The 19,917-nt window shown below is 39.4% G+C and overlaps 1 long non-coding RNA gene across 1 annotated transcript in view; it reads left to right on the forward strand.

Moving 5' to 3' along the window:
* The first annotated feature begins 345 nt into the window (after window positions 1-345).
* LOC120407465 overlaps window positions 346-19,917 on the forward strand; it is a 100,789-nt gene continuing 81,217 nt past the window's right edge. The window contains exon 1 of the long non-coding RNA XR_005599990.1: window positions 346-415. This is a non-coding gene — a long non-coding RNA (uncharacterized LOC120407465). The remainder of the gene's footprint in view (window positions 416-19,917) is intronic.

Raw genomic sequence — 19,917 nt, forward strand, 5'->3', positions numbered from 1 at the left:
CCTGTGTTAGGTGCTGTACAAACAGAGAGATGAACATATTCTGCCCCAAAATCTTACAACGTAAGAATACACACAACCTGTAAAGGGTAAGGAAAAAAGAGAAAATCAACTATATATAATTTTAAATACCTTTTTAAATGTATTTTACAAACATTCATTAATTTAACTGCCTCCTCACCCCCTATAATATTCAGCTGATATATAAAATACAGACTCTCTTCCCCCGGGACACATTATTTCATAACTGTCTCCAATCCACTAGATTTGTGAAAGTTTGCTCTCTCAAAGGAATTTTTTTCTCCCAGCATGCCTTTCTGTTGACTTTCCCTTTAAATTTGGCAGAGAGAAGCTGCTGCAGCTCTAAAGTGGCCATATTGTAAGAGATATGTGTTTGCTATATCTTCCCAGCAAGATGGTAAGTTTACTTGTCCCATTATGTTTTTCTTTTCTTATGGTGGAATAGGTGGCACATTCTTAAAATCCCTTTGCAGAAGCAGTATTGTTAAATTCCTTTTGCCTATAGAGAAATTGAGTGATAGAGGTTAAGGGACTTACCTATGGTCACACAAGAAAACTGCTGCATAGCTTCCTGATTTCCAGACAAGGGCCTGAACTATCTCTTTATATGATGAATCCACTCCCCACCAGTTTCTGAAAATCTCTCAAGTTAAATGTGGATGTTATCATTCTTACAGTAGCTTAAGAAGTAGTGATAGGACCCATCTCCTCAAAGGTGTCTTTGCAGGATTCAGTGTCATTTCTTCTGACTCTTACAAGAAACTGGAGCACTTGTGACTATCTGCATTAAAGACTGTTTCCTTTGTGAGACAAATGCTCTCCCATGGATTGTAGTAAATTCTATTTGTAGCCATAGAGTTTATGAAAAGAATATCAGCAGAGGCCGTAGAAGCAACAATGTGTGCAGTAGCAGAAAAAAAGCATATGGGAAAACTAGATGATGGCTTTGCACTGGAAATATTAGGAAGGAACTCCTGTAGTTTTCTATCTTTTGGCAAAAGCATGTTGAAGTGGAAGTGTTCTTGTCTGAGTATGGTAAATTCAGCACCTGTTCAAATATGTCATCTTGGTGTGCTCTGTGAGAACTACAGGACGAATAACAGAAACAGTACTCTGTTGTGGCCTTGACACACCCATTTTGGGATGGTGAGACCCAGAAGATCTGCACAATAGCCTAGCAACCAGACTAGATCTTCTAGTACTGCTTCTCCCAGTCCCTAGCACTCTGCAACAAGCACAGTAGAATGCACCAGGCTGTTCTGTTCTGGAAAGAGCTGGCTGGGAAACAATATTTTTTCTATGAAAATTTTTAGTGAAAATTATTTTTGTTAATGGCTTAACCAAAACTTTTCAGACTTAAAAAATAAACAACTTGCCCTCCCCAAAGAACCCATCAGCACCCCCCCGCCTCCAAACTAAAAATGGTTGGTGTTACCAGATTTTCAGTTTTCTAACAAAAATCAGATTTTTTTTGATTAAAATTGGTACATTTTGGTTTTTTAAAAAAATGTGCATCTTCCTGAAAAACAAAATGCTGTTAAAATATGTTTGGGTGAAAAGTTTTTGATGAACTCTAGTTCCAATATAAGAGTTAGTGAAGGAGAAGTTTAGGTTAACTAAAGATTAGTGCTATGTATTGTTCTCCACACTGAGTAGAAGTAAGTCTCATATTCTTTGCATGTCCTCCCCTTTACTTTATCTCAGGAGTATACAAATAAGAGGATTGGGGCATGAGCAGAAACTGGATCTATGGAGGACAAATGGCCCTAAGTGCAATCCTCAGCCTAGTAAAAAAGGCACTTAGCTACTCTTCCACTTAGGCCTTACTCTAGCAATTTGTCAGGAGTAACTTGGTGACCATACTGCAAAGCTTTCATTAATTCTGCACTGAGTTCCTCTTGGTCCCTGTCCCGTTCATTGCTTTTTACGTTATGCCTATATTTGTGCAACCTGTACATATATGATGATAGGGTCAAAACGTTTCAGTGGTAACACAGCAGAATTCCAAGTGGGATTGTACAGTCCTCGAGGCACAAAAATGATCCAAAGCAGCACAGATGTATGTATATGATTATGGAAAGCAAACATGAAAGACTTCAGAGGTTGTAGAGTAGGTTTGTTTTTAAAATTGTATTTAAAGATCATAATGTGTCTGAACAGGTTAAAAAAAGCAATACAAAAGAAAAGAGAAATAGACAAAAATCCTACCTGTAATTTTTTGTACTTGAGACTGGAAAAGTATGATGGTGTGTTTCACTGCATTCTTAGCCATCCCCACCCCACCCACCCGGCTACTCTCAGAAAATTTCAAGAAAGGCTGCATAATTTGTGGGGTTTGTCTATATGGAGATTCTTTTCAGTCTTTTTTCAATTTCTCTGTTTCAGCCTTGGGTGTGTGTGCATGCATTATCAACAGCAATTTGCTTTGGCATCTTGTTGCAAAGCCATATAAAAGGTGCTTCCTTCATCGTGATCATGCATGCTTTAATATGGAGGCTTTATCAGGAAGCTGTTTGTCAGACACTCTATTAGGAGATATTGTTAGAGCAATCAAAGCCATTAGAGCTAAAATTATTCCCTTTCAGCCTGTACCCACACTCAGCAAGGTGACATTTCGCCTACTTTAAAAAGATGGCAGGCTCCTTGGCTTTTAGATATGAATATCTTTTTCCTTTTTTAGGCTCATATTTAAAGACCAAAGTAATTGGCCGAACTTCTTAATTTCTTACATACATTAAAAATCCTTCCTAAGAGGATTGTGTTTTAAAACTTTGTGTAGAACTAAAGTTCCTTGCAAATATGTGGTTTATTTTAACATAAATGTTTAATACAAAAAGTCTAATCAATGATATTCTGCTAACTTCATTATATGATGATATTTCTGTGATTTTGTATGGGGGTAGAGGGCGAAAGGAATGGAGAATGGTGTCTGTGCAACATTTATGTTCTATTTGTCTATCATGGGGGTTAAGGGTTCATTTTCAGTTTTCATCAAACTTAATTCATCCAAAATTCCATCTAGCAGTGGTCTTGCAGACTTTGCATTTCTGAGATTTATGTGGAAGTTCTGGGAAGAAGGGAAGGTTTTTTGTATTCCTTATTTAATGGCAAAGGGTAAATGGTATCCCGTGAAAAGAGCCTGTAGGAGAGGAACAAGCAAGAGAGATGAAGAGTCAAAATATTGACAGGAGACTGGGTGCAGGGTCTGATTTTAAAAGCATGGTCTGAGAGTCCTCTGTGGATATGTTTACGCTGCAATTAAAAACCCATGGCTTGCCCATGCCAGATGACTTGGATTCACAGGGCTTGGGCTAAGGGGCTGTTTAATTGCAGTGCAGCTGTTCAGGCTTGGGTTGGAGCCCAGGCTGTAGGACCCTGCAAGGGTCCCATACACAGCAATTAAACAGATCCTTAGCTCAAGCCTGAATCAGCTGGCATGGGCCAGCTACAGGTGTCTAATTGCAGTGTAGACATACCCTATGTGAAACATGTTGGGAACCATTTGTAAACAGAAGGACTTCTTTAATATCACAGTTTTTCACACAAAAAAATGTTTGTTGCACATTGAATTCCTTTTTTAGCAGCCGTGAGAAGGTGCTCCTGGATGTCATTATTTCCTTTGATTCTCCTCCACCTTCTAAGAATCTGGTCACTGGGACCATCTGTGCATTGAGATGGACTGGATTAGCTCTCTCCAGAGAGATTTGTGCCACACCCTTATGGCTACAGGTGGTCTTTATAGAGTGACGCAAAGCTGTCCCTATTCCCTAGACTCATGAGCTAAACATGATTCCTATCCCCTAATTACCTGAACAGCAAGGAACTAAGAGCAGAATTGGAACTCAGAACCCCCAGCTAGTGAGCATATTGCACTGCCACTCAACCACTGGGCCAGCCACATAGATTGTTAGAAATAAATTTCTAACTATGTTTAGCTCTTGATGGACCAGAATGCCAAAGCTGCTGCTGTACCCAAACTGAAAGTGGGTAATCACAAACGAGGCAGCCAGAAGGAATGCTTCAAGGACACACTGAAGCATAACTTGAAGCAGTGCAGCATTGATGTAGACAGCTAGGAGGCATCAGTGAGAGAGGGATCACACTGACAAGTAGCAGTCAATGGGGTTACTCAGTTTAAGAAGAATTGCCATATTGATCTTGAGGTACTGAGGCTGAATCATAAACAGCGGCATATTCAGCAGGCTCTGACTGTAATCAGAGGTCGAGCTACATACTCAAAGTGGAAAGGACCGCCACTCACACATTGGCCATTTTAACTCATTCATACTCACAAGACGTAATACAGTTGTCAGTGTCTTCTGTCATGAAGGTAACAACAACAGCTCTTGATGACAGTAACATAAGTATAATAAGTATCATTCTTCTCTTACAGTGATGTAAATTAGGAGAAATCCCATTAAAGTGAAGCTAAAGTGGAGCTATGTTGCTATAAAACCACTGTGAAATCAGAATTGGTTTCCATAGACCAGATTTTAGCCCCCGTACTACTCCTATATTCTGTGCTGGCAGCATATAGGAACTATGAGGAGTGGCAGTAAGTCAGAAGCAGCATACGGCCAATGTAAGCATATGGGACATTGCCAAGTTTAGGAAGGGATGTGCTTGTATTGCTCAGCATTGCAAGGATTCACTGCTGCAAGAGCAGGTTTATAGAGATTCTGGATTTATGGCTGCTTAAATTAGGGCAATCTCAAGGGATGATGCTGGCCCCTACAGTAGCTCAAAATCCATGTGATGCAAACGTGGGTGCCTCTCTTGAGGTGTATCTTCTGTGCTGAGCCTCCCAAAAAATACAACACAGGATCTAGCCTAACGTGTTTTCTCCCTGAACAGATATAGTTGATATGAGACAGGCAAAACTGACCCACTATTTATGGTGCTTGTTATTTAATGAGGTCAGCTTCCTTGTGAGCTCAGCTCAAGGAATTATAGCAGCAGCTGTTAGAGCTGCTTTAGTGAAGGGTCTATTAGAGGTTTCAAAACCTTGTTTTTCTGCTAATAGCTTAGCAATAAGAGTTCAGTTTAGTCTGAAACTTAGCAAAATAAAGCACATAAAAATAATAAATGAATCCATATATACTAGGCCTGAATCACCACCCCCTTACCACCAGATTTAGGCCAGCATAACTCATTTAGTTTTAGTGGTACAAAGGAGTAGCAAATTTGGCCTGTTGTCCGATTCCTCAAAAGATGTCCTTCCAATCAGGTAAATAATGCAGTTTGAAAAATCACTAAATATGTATTTAGGAAGGTATCTGTATATACCAGATAAGAAATTATAAATCCTAAATTTTGGGGATTTTTTGGTCAGATCCCTTTAAAGGCTTTTTTAGTCTGCTTAAATAAAGCAGTAACTGAATTTAAATGACAAAAAAGAATGTAAATGCTGTTAAGAGTCTGAAAAACCCAGAAGAGCATGAAAAATGATAGTAAGACATTATAAACTTGCATGCAACCTCAGGTAGTGAACAGATCTCAAAACAAGGTTGATTATCATTAATACTGGTGTGTATGATTGTTTCCCCAGTGTGCTAGGTGCTGTCCACATACTCCTGAATATAATATATGATTTAAATAAAATAAAGGTAGAAAAATCTTAGTGCTAATAAAAGATTGTGTTTGTTTATTGAAATAAGAAAAAAGTTTAGGGGTACTTTTTTAACATTGATTTTTTTTTAAGATGAATATAGAGAAGTTGTGCTGGTCAGTCTTCCTTATTCTTTTGGCCTTAATCCTGCATCCTTTACACATGTGAATAGTCCCCCTGAACTCATGAGACTACTGGAAGCTTTGCATCTGTTTTGGAGCTTTTGGGTGCAACCACAATATTAATAACAATAGGCAAATACAATGCATGGCCCTTGTTTGGCAATCTGTTCTGTTCAAACTTAGCCATGTTGATTTCACTAGGACTCCATGATGGCGTAAGAGCCCACCAATGTGGATCAGATTGCTGGATTGGGGTTTAGGGATCAGGGGTGCTATTATAAAACCAGGCACTAAGTGGTCAGTTAAGGGTGGAGTTTTGATTTAACTCACATCTTTGCAGTTGTTCATTTAGTGAATGTTTTAATGGGATTCATACATATGGCTAAACCCATACATGACTCTTAACATCTAGATGTTTCTGTTGTTTAAATATACAGTAAGGTTTTATAGGGTATGTGTGTTTTACAAGGCCTTGCCACTTAAGAAGTTATTGATATTGATATATTTATACACATATACACACAAATGCTGACTTCCCCCCCACCACACACATTTTCATACTTTGATTCTGCTTCTGCACCATTTTGAAGTCATGTTGGCATAAAACTGGTGTAAAAAGGGGAGAACCAGGCCTCTTATTTATAACATTTACCCTTCACAGCACCATCAAAATAATAAATTGGTGCATTTGAGCATTACATGGGAATTGAGTTTTTTTCTCAGACGACTGTTTCTTAAACAAGAGGGAAGAATCATGATGATTATTCTGTACATATGACACTCATATAACATGGATAACATGTATCACTCATAACAAAATGCATTACATACCTACATTCCTCTGCAGTGACTCTCAGTTGGACGGAAGTATCAGATCTCACCATAAATTCTCCCTTTCCTTCCTTAACCTGGGGCCCTTTAATAAACACTAGATTAGGTTTTGTAGCTGCCAAAATCAGGGATTGAGCTGCTGAATAAATTTGTCATGAAATGCATGAGTTCTTTTTCTTTAACAGATTTGTGTGGGGAACTTTATTTTTAAAATGCTCCCTAGTTTACATGTAACACATTTTAATTTTCCCTTTGCATGAAGTTAGGAAATATGCCTGAAAGGAAAGCGTAAACACTGCCTTGGTGGTTGTTCGCGGTACTGCTGTGTAATCCCAAGGCATTGCTATGTAGCATTCCAAGGCATTCTCTATGCAATTAAATGACCCTTTAGAATACCTCACCAAGGCAGAAGAGCCATTTAGCTTGATTTGTTTTATGAACTAAACTACGTTATTTTACCCATCTTCAATAGGGTTCAAGGTTAAGCTTTTCAGGATTTCTCTGGGAAAGTATTTTTTTTAGATGAGTTGACTGCTGAAAATTAATACCATGTCACACTTTTTCATTTCTCCCTTCTACAAGTGAGCAGTTTACTAATGTATTTGTTGAAGGAAACTTACTTCTATTCTGCTGGATACAGATAATGCTTAAATGTTGTGCCCTGAAATGCTGACCTGTTATTTTCAGTTTGCTTCTGTTAATTCATGATGCTGTGATCTATTGGGGGAAGTGAACTCTCCCTTTTGTTGTGTTTGGGAAAAATATGAAACTGAATACAATGTGTCAAGTCTGGATAATTATGTTCTTCATAATAACCAAAGCCCTTATCCCACTAACACTTTGGAAATTTGAAGCCAATGGAACTACTTGTGTAAAGTTATTGATGTGCATAAGTGTTTGCATGGTGGGGCTCGAGTGCTAACAGAAGGGTGTGCTGTCTACCAGGCGCTAAAATACGGGATGTGGACCTGCAGTTGAAAAGGATCCGAAAAGGAGCAGGTAAGAACCCGTTGATCATCCTTCATGTAGGAACGAATGACACGGCTAGATTCTCGCTGGAGAGAATCAAGGGAGACTATGCCAGGCTGGGTAAGACGCTCAAGGAAATTGAGGCTCAGGTGATCTTCAGTGGGATTCTACCTGTCCCTAGGGAAGGGCGACAAAGGGGTGACAGGATTGTGATGATAAATAGTTGGCTCAGGGAGTGGTGCTATAAGGAGGGCTTTGGGATGTACGGGCACTGGGAGGCATTCGGGGACAGAGAACTGTTCTCACGGGATGGGCTCCACCTGAGTAGGGAAGGAAATAGACTTCTCGGAGGGAGCTGGCTCATCTGATCAAAAGAGCTTTAAACTAGGAATCGGGGGGAGACGGTTGGGAGATGTCCAGGCACTCTCCATGCCAAATTTAAACATTGAGAGGGAGGATAACAGGATAAGAATGGATATAGCCAGAGGGAGGGGTTTGGACATAAGGAAGAGGGGGGCGGATGGATACTAGACCAATAGGTCATACTGGTGGTACTGTGTCCCTACCAAACTGGGTAACACAGGTAAGAGAGGCCAAACAGCAAAAATTAGGATGTTTGTTCACCAATGCGAGAAGCCTAGGTAACAAAATGGAGGAATTGGAGCTCCTGGTCCGAGACTTGAAACCGGATATCGTAGGAATAACCGAAACATGGTGGAATGCTAGTCATGACTGGAGTACAGGTATGGAAGGGTATGTGCTGTTTAGGAAAGACCGAAACAAAGGTAAAGGTGGGGGAGTAGCACTGTATGTCAATAATGAGGTGAACTGTAATGAAATAATTACAATGGAATTATTAGTAATGGAATGGATAATACGGAGTCTGTTTGGGCAATGGTCACATTGGGGAAGAAAACTACTAGAGCCTCCCCTGGGATAGTGATTGGGGTGTGCTATAGACCGCCGGGATCTAGCCTGGATATGGATAGAGAACTCTTTAATGTTTTTAAGGAGGTAAATACTAATAGGAACTGTATGATCATGGGAGACTTTAACTTCCCGGATATAGATTGGGGAACAAATGCTAGTAATAATAATACGGCTCAGCTTTTCCTAGACGTGATAGCTGATGAATTCCTTCATCAAGTAGTTGCTGAACTGACGAGGGGGGATGCCATTTTAGATTTGGTTTTGGTGAGTAGTGAGGACCTTGTTGAGGAAATGGTTGTAGGGGACAACCTTGGCTCGAGTGATCATGAGCTAATTTGGTTCAAAATAAATGGAAGGATAAACAAAATTGCATCTGAGACTAAGGTTTACGATTTCAAAAGGGCTAACTTTACTAAATTAAGGCGACTAGTTAGGGAAGTGGATTGGACTAACATATTTAGGGATCTAAAGGTGGAAGACACCTGGGATTATTTCAGGTTGAAGTTTCAGGAGCTGTCAGAGGCCTGTATCCCAAGAAAGGGAAAACGGTTCGTAGGTAGCAGCTTTAGACCGAGCTGGATGAGCAAGCGTCTCAGAGGGGTGATTAAGAAAAAACAGAAAGCGTACAAGGAGTGGAAGATGGGAGGGATCAGCAAGGAAACCTACCTTATAGAGGTCAGAGGGTGTAGGGATGCAGTGAGAAAGGCCAAAAGCCGGGTAGAGATGGACCTTGCGAAGGGAATTAAAACCAATAGTAAAAGGTTTTTTAGCCATATAAATAGAAAGAAAACCAAGAAAGAAGAAGTGGGTCCGCTTAAAACTGTAAACAGGGTGGAGATTAAGGATAAGCTAGGCATGGCACAATATCTAAACGAATATTTTGCCTCAGTCTTTAATGAGGCTAATGAAGGGCTTAGGAATAGTGGCAGAGTGACTGATGGGAATGAAGGTGCGGGGTTGGAAATTACAGTATCCGAGGTAGAAGCCAAACTTGAACAGCTTAACGGTAGTAAATCAGGCAGCCCGGATAATCTTCATCCTAGAATATTAAAGGAATTGGCGAGTGAAATTGCAAGCCCGTTAGCGATAATTTTTAACGAATCTCTAAACTCGGGGGTTGTACCGTTTGACTGGAGATTAGCTAATATAGTTCCTATTTTCAAGAAGGGGGAAAAAAGTGACCCGGGTAACTACAGGCCTGTTAGTTTAACATCTGTAGTATGTAAAGTCATGGAAAAAATATTAAAGGAGAGAGTAGTTACAGACCTTGAGGTCAATGGCGATTGGGACAAATTACAACATGGTTTTACGAAAGGTAGATCATGCCAAACCAACCTGATCTCCTTCTTTGAGAAAGTAACAGATTTTTTAGACAAGGGAAATGCGGTGGATCTAATATATCTTGATTTCAGTAAGGCGTTTGATACGGTACCGCATGAAGAATTACTGGTTAAATTGGAAAAGATGGGGATCGAAATGAAAATCCAGAGGTGGATAAGGAACTGGTTAAAGGGGAGACTGCAGTGGGTCGTATTGAAAGGTGAGCTGTCGGGTTGGAGGGAGGTTACCAGTGGAGTTCCTCAAGGTTCGGTTTTGGGTCCGATCTTATTCAATGTATTTATCACTGACCTTGGAACCAAAAGTAGGAGTGGGCTGATAAAGTTTGCGGATGACACGAAGTTGGGAGGTATTGCCAATTCAGAGAAGGATTGGGATATCCTCCAGGGAGATTTGGATGACCTTGTAAACTGCAGTATTAGTAATAAGATGAAATTCAATAGTGAGAAGTGTAAGGTTATGCATTTAGGGTTGACTAACAGGAATTTTAGTTATAAGCTGGGGACGCACCAGTTGGAAGTAACGGAAGAGGAGAAGGACCTCAGAGTCCTGGTTGATCGCAGGATGACTATGAGTCGGCAATGTGATGTGGCCGTTAAAAAAGCTAATGCGGTCTTGGGATGTATTAGGCGAGATATTTCTAGTAGAGATAAGGAGGTGCTAGTCCCGTTATACAAGGCGTTGGTGAGACCTCATTTGGAGTACTGTGTGCAGTTTTGGTCTCCCATGTTTAAGAAGGATGAATTCAAGCTGGAACGGGTACAAAGAAGGGCCACTAGAATGATCCGAGGAATGGAAAGCCTGTCATATGAAAGGAGACTTGAGGAGCTCGGTTTGTTTTCCTTAACCAAAAGAAGGTTGAGAGGAGATATGATTGCACTCTTTAAATATATCAGAGGGATAAATTCCAGGGAGGGAGAGGAATTATTTCAGCTCAGTACTAATGTGGACACGAGAAGAAATGGATATAAATTGGCAGTCGGGAAGTTTAGGCTTGAAATTAGACGAAGGTTTCTAACCATCAGGGAAGTGAAATTCTGGAACAGCCTACCGAGGGAAACAGTGCGGGCGAAGGACCTCTCTGGCTTTAAGATTAAGCTTGATAAGTTTATGGAGGGAATGGTTTGATAGGATAACGTGATTTAGTCAATAGGTCAATAACGTGCCACCACTGGTAATTAGTACTGAGGGTCAATGTTGGGATATTGAAAGTCTTTTTCCTGAGTGTCTGGCTGGAGAGTCTTGCCCACATGCTCGGGGTTCAGCTGATCGCCATATTTGGGGTCGGGAAGGAATTTTCCTCCAGAGTAGATTGGCAGTGGCCCTGGAGGTTTTTCGCCTTCCTCCACAGCATGGGGCAGAGGTTGCTTGCTGAAGGATTATCTGCTACTTGAAGTCTTTAAATCAGGATTTGGGGACTTCAACAGCTGAGTCAAGGGAGAGAATTATTTCAGGAGTGGGTGGGTCAGCTTTTGTGGCCTGCATCTTGCGGGAGGTCAGACTAGATGATCATAATGGTCCCTTCTGATCTTAAGTTCTATGATTCTATGATTCTAATAAAGAAATAATGAGGACCGAGGACTCTCAGATCAGCAAATATCTGTGTTGTGTTAGTGAAGGTAACTACTGATTATATGATTCTCCTATTATCTACAAATGATTTTTATATATTCCATTGTTTGTAAATACTTATTTAGAAGCTGGGGGGAGGGAAGGGCAAGGACAGGGACAGTTTCTCTGGATTTCTTTTCCGTCCAGCAATCATAGATACATTTACTGTTCATAGAGTAAAGTCAATATGATTTTGTGTTGTTTACTTCCTTGTCTCTACAGCTGTCATTGTGATGTCAGCAGGAAAATGAACTGCTGTGATATTGCGTATTTGTTAGTTAGCTATTTCTGCACAGTCAGCAGAGCATGTAAATGTTTTAGATTTTTTTTTAATTTTATTGCTGTAAATGATACAATGCATAGAGTCATATTGATGGGTTCATTATAAACTCCAGTACATAACTGGTGTCTTAGTCTTGGCAGTTTTTTCTGTGCAAATCATATGGATTAAAATATCTGCATAACATATATGCTTATGCATAGCTTTATACATCCTTTAAATCCCTCCTGAAAACTCATCTCTCTCATTTTGCTTTCCTTCACTACTCTGCCCTAGCACTCTTTCTTACCACTCTAGCACCTGATCAGTAATTGCTGCATTGTATTGGTCTTGTTTAGATTGTAAACTTCAGGATAGGAATATTATATTGCTACCTCTTTGCAAAGCAGCAGAGCATGTCAGGCACAATGGGCAGATCTTGCCTTCTGTCATATGGCCATATAAAGACTGGGCTGAGGAGGAGCCAGGACAGTAACATTGTAGAAAGGGGTGGGGTGCTGGGAATCCATTCATAGGGACCATATATTCTGTGTGCCATGCAGCTGTGCTCCATGAAGAATCCCTGTGCCTCAATACAAAGAATATGAGGATGGAGGAGGACAAGTTGTAAAGGAGATTTGGAAGACTAGTGAAGGAATTGGAACCTTTACTTGGAGTTTATGCAAATACCATTGAAGTCAATGGAGTCTTTCCATGAAATCAATGGGCTTTGGATCGGGACCATGGGGAATGCATCACCTTTAGTGGCTACTGAAGCTCTCAGGGCACCTTTGTAGCCTGTAGCGGAAGTATTTCTTTCCCTGGTAGAATCTGATTAGGAAGATGAAGACTTGCTCAGTTTGTGCAGCCCAGCAGGAAGTTCATGTGGTAAGAAGTAGATCACCATGTACAAAATGGGAAATATATGAAGGGTAACATCTGTAATTAAAAGTGGCTCACTTTTGAAATGGAGTCTGTGTCTGGGGTCACTCCTGAGACAGAGAATATTTTGTGAGGGAAGTGGTATGAGCACCCAAAGATATTGTAAATAACTGATTTGTTGGTTCTCTGGCACTTCCAAAAAATTGGAGTGAAAAATCAGTTTGGGCTGAATTGAAACTGGAAGTTTCTGGAATGTTTGGTGAATTGAAGAATTTTTTTTAAAGCAAAGAAAATGAAGGGCTACATTCACAGAAGAGGCGGAAGAGATGGTGCCTCTCCTTATAACTTTCAGCCTAGTGGTTAGAGCACTCTCCTGGCATATGGAAGACCCAAGTTTGCATCCCTGCTCTAGAGCAGGGAACATTGAACCTCCAATGTGAGTGCCCTAACCACTAGACTATGCCATTTTGGGAGGTGTATGTCTTGATCTCTCCTGTTGAAGCTACTTCAGTTTGTATCAGGGATGCCCGGTGGGCAGAAGGCATTGGGGTAGGGGGAGGTTAGTAGGGGGGGCTCTTCCTCCCCCCCCCCCGCTCGCCTCCCCGTTCGCCTCCTCACCCTGCTTGCCTTCCTGCCTCACCTTCCTGCCTGCCTCCTCATGGGGCCCCCCAAACCGCGAGGCCTGGGGCAGTTGCCCCGATTTGCCATACCCAAGAGACGGCTCTGATTTAGGGCATTCACCTAGGATGGGGGAAACCTATTCTATTCTACACAGGCTTTTATCCTGTGCTCATCACCGTAGTATATGAGCACCTTACAATAGTGCATTAAGCCACATGACTACACATGCTCTTTGTTATCTCCTCCCCAAATGAAGAAGCAAGTGCAGTGGAGTGTCTTGTTGGGATAGTGTGTGTTGTTTAAATCTACCTGTCACTATGTGATTGTTAAAAAGGCAAGGTCAAAGGAGTATGCCTTGCACTTGGAGCAGAAAGTGGTGAGGTTTGTGATGGTCCTTCATTACTGGGGGAGTTTATTCCATAGTCTCAGAGAGCCCATGGAGAGGGTTCTATCTCTCACTCAGATCAGCTGGATTCCAGTCTACGCTACAGATTAGGGATTTGAACCTGGGTCTCCTACATCCCAGGTGAATATCCTAATCATTGGGATAAAAGTTACAAGGAGTGGCACCACCACTACTACTTCTTCTGCCTCCTTATTTTTTGTGAATGATGCCTAAATTCTTTTGTGAATCTACCCCACAAAATCAAAATGTTTTATATTCATAGTGTCAAAATAATTCATTTTGACATTATCAAAAAAATTGTTTTGATTGAAACAGTTTGCCAGAATTGATACAGATTCACAAAATGTTTTGGTCAATCTGGATCTTTTTTTGGTGAAAAAAAAGTTGCATCTTCAAACTTCAATCCAGCTTTAATTGTAGACAGATTTGGTTTTACTTTGAGATTGTGGCTCAACAACAACATTACTAAAATATTGAAAACCACACAAAGATATAATGCCTATTTATTGCACATTTATTGTTAATTTGGTGTGTAAATCCTCTAAATTATTTAGAAAATAAGATGCAAGTGGGATGTTTTCAATTTAGTTTCTTCCACAATCTTTATTTGTGACATTGACCACATTCTGCAAAAGTATAGCTTAGCAGGGCAGTAAAAATGTCTTATTCTCCATATCCCAGCCGCATATTCCAGACACGCATTGACTAGAATAGGGTAGCAAAAACATCTTTGTTTGCTCTTTGCTTAGTTTGGGGTTTCTGATCATTTAACAGATTAATCTGTTACCAAACCCATGATCTTAAATTGATTTATGGGAGGAAAAGGAGAATGCAAGGTGGTGGTTGTCTTTTAAATTATTTTAGAAGATTTCAAAATATTTCTAGAGGCTCTGTGAAACATTTTAGAAGCTATAAACTTTTAAAAAACCAATAGGGTGTTTTAAAGGAAAAATGAATCATAGTGCAATTAAAATAAATGTTTGTTAATCTAAACACTAGTCTGAGAAAACTACTTTACATTTCTTATTCAAAGATAAACTACATCTTTAATCTGATCAGAAATTAGAGAGTTCTGATTTATCTGGAATTTGGAATATCTCCTAAGTGAGATGTACAACATGAAAAGAAACCAAAATTGACTTACAGCCTTTTGGGTGTAGGAATTCTTAATTCTCGGGACAGAGGGTGGGTGGGAGCTCTTTACCACCTCCAAAAAGAATCATTTTTTGATTCAAAATATATTCCTACCCTTCCCACTAATATACTTATGTTTTAAAAAGAGATGAGCTCAGTAATTTTCTATGGCAGTGAGGTCTTCCACAAGGATTCTTGAAGGCTCTTACATAGGTTAGGTACGTTGTCTTCTTAATCATCTTATAATTGGCACTGGAATCCTGGATGTTTTCATCATTGGGAATTTGGCTTCATATTTGTCAATGTAAGACAATTCCTATTTGCTCATCCTTATGACTCTAGGCCTTACTCCTGCAAATGATAATATCTGAATCAGAGAGCATGAATAAGTGTATCTGAGGTATGGAATGGAAAAATTAAGCATCCTAGATTTAGCCCATTGCTACTAAAAGCAAAATCTCTAAAGTATTTCCAAAAGTCTGAGGTTAATCTTTCCTTTACCTTTCCTTTCAATCTAGTGGTGGATTCTTCTGCACATAGGTGCATGGAACAGGACCGTTTCTTTTTGTTTATAAGAGCCTGGTCTGATATGGAAGTGCCTGCAGTTTTGATTCCAAAAATGTCAGTGATGAATTTCCATCTCTAGAGATGCCAGGCTATGTGGTGCCACCCGCCTAAGTTATTCTTCCTAGGCAGCCAAATCAGAGCAACATATTGTAGTAACAGGTGAAAAGTGGTAAGAACTGAGAAGAGATAAAGAGAGCTTGTGCGAAAAAATCAAAGAAATCATTAAGGGGGGAAATAGTGGTGTACACTGAAGATGGTGAGCTTACTGATAGCTGCAGGCAATTAAAGGATTTCATGACTCATATACTATCAATTTGAGATATCTGGCTGGGTGTTAGAAAAAAGGGCAGATTCATTGTTTTTAATCCAAAAGACATAGTCATTAAATCATTTGAATTTACTGTTAGAAGCATTTTTATTGGACAATCTACAGAGGTAAATTAATTGAGCGATGAAACATGACACTTCTGCAGGTGAGATATCAAGATATAACTGCACCCCTAGGGCAGAAGGTGCATCTGGGTGTCCCTGCTTCTCTCAGAATTGTGATTGCTGCATGATAAAAAAATATATAATTGCCCCCTATTGTTGCCTAATGCCTTAATGAAATTTGTTCACTGCCTAAATATAAAGGCATTAGTCTGTTTGTGGACCCTACAGGAATGACTAGTTAATATTTGGTCTATATGACATTTTAAAAAGAAAGAAACCAGTTACTGCGTAGTGAAATCCTAAGTGATATTTCTAACTGGAATTTCAGGTTGATATATAATTTTTTGCTGCTTCAAGTAACCTATAAATACTCTACTGGCTTTGTTTAAAGAATCCAGTTTGTTGTTGTTTTCAAGCTCAAGCAATACCTTATGGGCAATGAGGTAAGAAAGAAGTTGAAAAAGCAGTATGGGGAAAATGTAATAGTTTTTGAATATGCTGTTGCTGAACCGAATGGCCAAGTTGTAAAAAGATAGTACAGTGGATGCCTCCACAGAGCCATGAACAGAACTGTTGTGTCTGCAAAATTCTGTAATGTGCATGCCAAAGTTGCCCCTGCATGCACATGGCTCATAAGTTTGTGCGGCATAATGGGTGCATTGTTTTATGTGGATACAGCCATTGTGTCCATCTTTGAAAATGTCTTCACATCATTTGTGCTGTGTGAAGTGAAGTGCTTTCAGATGTGGAGAATGTGGAGTAAAATCACATTGAATTCTGTTGGTCATCACCACCCAATTCTTTGGAAAAAAATACTTTGCTTTTCTCACTCAGACCTTCTCTCCATCTTTCCAAATTTGGACATCACTGCCCTCCTTCCTCACCCTGAGTTGATAGTCTTTCATAAGTCATGGCAGTCATCAGAGAACGTATAAAAAGTACTTTCCTTTTTTTAATAAAAAAAAAAGTTAATACCAATTCCCTCACTAAGAGTCATTCCTCTGGCAGCTGTTACTCTAATGATATATTACTGCAATACAATATCAGTGAGACACTGCTCTGCTGAGATTTTATTATTGAACATCACCAGGGCCCTGTCAGTCTGGAGGTACACCAAAGTAATATGTCAGAGTGATGGTTGAAGAAAAGTGAACCTTGAAAAGTGATGGAGTAAGAGAGGACAAGAAATTCAGATTGTTTTACAATAAAATGACTTTACGCATGCTGACATAATTTAAACTTTCTGATTGGCTGGCACTTACATCATATCCATCTATGTAAAGCCTGTACATGAATGGCTTGCACTGTTTTCCTTATTATATATATATATAAATTCCATCTCCTAACATCAATATGTAATAAGACACACCTGGCAAGACATTTCAAGAAGATTATTGCATTTCTTGGGTGGTCAAGTCACTTGACTTTCTGCTTCTTGCCTCCCTAACACTACTCAGAGTGTGCTATAATTACCCAGTAATGTACTACCTGTCATATTTTATTACTTAATTGAAATACACACACATCTGAGAAAACTCTAATTATGCACAGATTTTTAAAGCCAATTTAAAACAAAACATACTGGATCTTCTCTCCAGAACCCTTTTATTCTAGCAGTTACTCTGACCTATTGTTTTCTAATGCTCTATTTCCTTCCACATCAACACAGGAGATATAGGGAACCCTCATGCTCGAAATACCTTTTAAAAACTTTTTAAAAGCCTGAATTCCATTCCCACTTGAACTACTGCTGTATTCCTCACCTGTGTAAATGAAAGGAGAATCAGCTCCCCTATTTGTAATATAGGGATAGTACATAATATTTTTGTGCATTGTTTGTGTTTATTGTGGTACATAATGGCTTTCATTTTCTGTTCTTTGCAATAAGAAAGGTCTGCATATAAATGGAAGGTGCCTATTTTGTGTAATGATACTATATTCCACTTAATTTAATGATTTGCTTTTGCTCCTCTGTTCAATGTGTTTTGCCTTTGCATAACATCTGTTAAAATCAATGCCTCCTAAAGAGCAGAGCTATCTATCTGTCTTAGTTATTTCTAAGAATCCTATCATATTAGTATCTAATAGCTGGAGATAAAATATTTCCAAGTTCTCTCTCCTTTAGTGAGATCCTTGGTAATAAAGATTATTTCTTTGTTAGCACCAAGGCAACACAACAGGCCTCAAGACCTTAGACACACAATATACCTAATTCCTTGTGCTGCAGAGAAAAATCTTCATTGTCAGTCACACATCATGCTTTACTGCTTCAGTGCAAAAAACCTACACTTTTAGTTAATTTAATAACTCAGCCTAGCTCTTACATTGACAAAACATTATTAGCTACCTTAATAAAGAAAAATGTGACAGTAATCGATATGAATTAGATAAATGTTATTTCCACACAGTGATAAGAAACTATCAATGGCAGAGTCATAAAAGGATTCACATTTGAGCCTGTTTTATAACACTTTAGAGCTGGATAGATGGAAGAACAACCCCAGTTGCCCAAGTGCAATGGAAGCAATGAATACTTTCATATAGTTGAGAGAATTAAAGTTGGGTTCAGATTTTCACCTAAAGCAGGGATTCAGCTTCTCTACTTTATATGAGGAATACAATGTGTCTTCCAGAAATGTAGTGACTAATCTGAGTAAATAATTAGTCTTCTGAGGATTTTCAAGTAAATTTCTTACTTAATTTGAGTGACAGGAATTAAAATGGGACTTTTTAAGAAACAGTTCCCTGTTATCTCCCCTTTTTTGTTCCTTTTGATAACAAACGGCTAATTTATTATCATTTACATTTTCTATATAGTAAAAGCTTATTGTCATGTTGCAAGAAAATAATCACAGTATACTTAAGAATGACATAGAGTGAAGTAGTTAATGGATTGTGTGTTTATAACCTGGTTATTGTCCCTCATTTACAGAAATGAGGAAATATGCAAACTAAGGTTGTAAGACATTGGCATAAAGTCTCCCGCTTTCTGCATCTTCTGCCTTAACTGGTGTGTGTGAATGAATGAATAGAGGAGTAGGTAGTATTACTGGAACTTGAATTAATTTGGATTTATTAACCCGAGTTTTACTTATTACTGGTCCATTAAGATTTCAAGCAACGGAACGTATAAATCCTTGTCATAAGTTTGCCTTCTAACCAAATCCTCTGTACAAACAGATTAGGGCTGGCTGGGAAATAAGAATTCCATTTCATGAAAATTTTTGAGGTTTCAGAATTTGTTTTCATTCTACGTTGGAATAAAAGTGAAACTTTAAAAAAAAATGTGTGAAAAGAGAGAGCTCCACTGCAGAATAGTCAAGATCCCAGTGGCAGGGCACTCACTTAGAATGTGGGAGAACCCATGCTCATTTCCTTGCTCTGCCTCATTCAGAGCAAGGACTTGAACGTGGGTCTCCCACGTCCCTGGTGAGAGCCCTAGTTGCAGGACTACAGGAAATTTAGGTGTTTTGCAGTCTCTGATTTTTGACCAGAAATCCCATCCTGGACCTGAGAAACCTTCCCAACCTTATCTGTGATTGTTGAAACCAATTGATTGACACCCAAGGTTTCAGGTTCAATAACTTGACATTTTCTGATGAAAAAATATTGCAGTGAAAAATTCTAGACCAGATCTAAAACTGATGCAGTTGGCATGCTTGGCAGTCACTGCTCCATAGGAACGTGAGGCAAGGAACCAACAAGGGTCATGCAGGTCATCATGGAGGCACACTGTCAGAGTTGTGTGGGAGAAGATTCCCTTGCTCCTGCCTGCACTTTTGCTAGTGCTATCAGTTGCTCAGTTTCATGAGTGCCAGAGCAACCCAGCTTTTTGTTGCTGCTGCTGTTGTACAAAGGAGATTGAGGGGGAGGGTATGAAGCTAATCCACTCTTCTCTAGTTTAGCTGTGCACACTAATGCTTCCATAGATTTGCTTCAAACTGTAAATTCTACCCTCAACACTCTTTACTGTAAAATGAATTGGGACAGTTCCCAATCCTTGGGAAAAAATAAACAGATAAATGCTATTTTTGTATAAGACAACACAGTAGGGTTAATAAAGCTGTATCACAGGATCCTACCTGATCTGGTGATGTGGATTATTTAGGACCTTATTGTGAGAGCTGCTGAGTACCTCTACTCCCTTTGTAGTCAATGACAGGTGAAGGTGATGAGTGCCTTTGAAAAT

Source organism: Mauremys reevesii, linkage group 6, assembly GCF_016161935.1.
Source record: "Mauremys reevesii isolate NIE-2019 linkage group 6, ASM1616193v1, whole genome shotgun sequence".
NCBI lineage: Eukaryota > Metazoa > Chordata > Testudines > Geoemydidae > Mauremys > Mauremys reevesii.